This window comes from Cucurbita pepo, unplaced genomic scaffold, assembly GCF_002806865.2.
Source record: "Cucurbita pepo subsp. pepo cultivar mu-cu-16 unplaced genomic scaffold, ASM280686v2 Cp4.1_scaffold005425, whole genome shotgun sequence".
NCBI classification, from domain to species: domain Eukaryota; kingdom Viridiplantae; phylum Streptophyta; class Magnoliopsida; order Cucurbitales; family Cucurbitaceae; genus Cucurbita; species Cucurbita pepo.
The window spans coordinates 1-682 of NW_019651395.1; the positions used below are offsets into that span (position 1 = coordinate 1).

The 682-nt window shown below is 37.4% G+C and overlaps 1 long non-coding RNA gene across 1 annotated transcript; it reads left to right on the forward strand.

Annotated features, from left to right (window-relative positions):
- The first annotated feature begins 12 nt into the window (after positions 1-12).
- LOC111787116 lies at positions 13-626 on the forward strand. Its single transcript, XR_002813894.1, has 2 exons — positions 13-442; positions 593-626. It is a non-coding gene; the product is annotated as an uncharacterized LOC111787116 (long non-coding RNA).
- The last annotated feature ends 56 nt before the right edge of the window (positions 627-682 follow it).

Consider the following 682-nt stretch of genomic DNA (forward strand, 5'->3'; position numbering starts at 1 on the left):
TATTTTATCAGCATTTTCAGTTATGTTTATGACCCATGAGGTTAGGTTTTGTAGTGAAAACCCTGAGATTCAACCTAGCAGCCATAGGTTTAAAACCCTCATGGGGTGGTTGTCTTTTGCTTATGGCTATTTTGACTTTTGATTCTCGAACCTAGTGGCTGTCTAGGGCCTTATAAAGGCGAATTGCACAATGGGAACAAGAGGATCAGATGGCTGAACAAGAACTAAATGACGAATCATTGTTTTCAGTCCAAATTGCTTGGCTCAAAAAACTGAATTAAGCTAATGTTGGTTCTGTTCGGATCACTAGTTTTTCCAATTTTCTTCACCTAGGGTAATTTCACGTTCTGAATTACTTTGCTTAAATTGTTATTTTATTGACTTTATAGGCGGAAGAATAGTCCCTAGGTTCCAAGAATTGACATCAGAGAAACTTGGGAAGGTACTGCCTATCCCTTCTCATTATTTTGTATTATCTTTTTCTGAACTAATAAGCAGCTTGACTTATGTGAGCTCATTCTTTCACTTTGTGTATAATATCGCAAGCAGCTCTAACTCACAATGATATCTTCTTTTCTCTTCACCAAACTAGGCTGGCTTGGTAAGAGAAAAAGCATTTGGTACAACAAAAGATCGGATGCTATACATTGAACATTGTGCAAATTCAAGGGCTGTGACCATT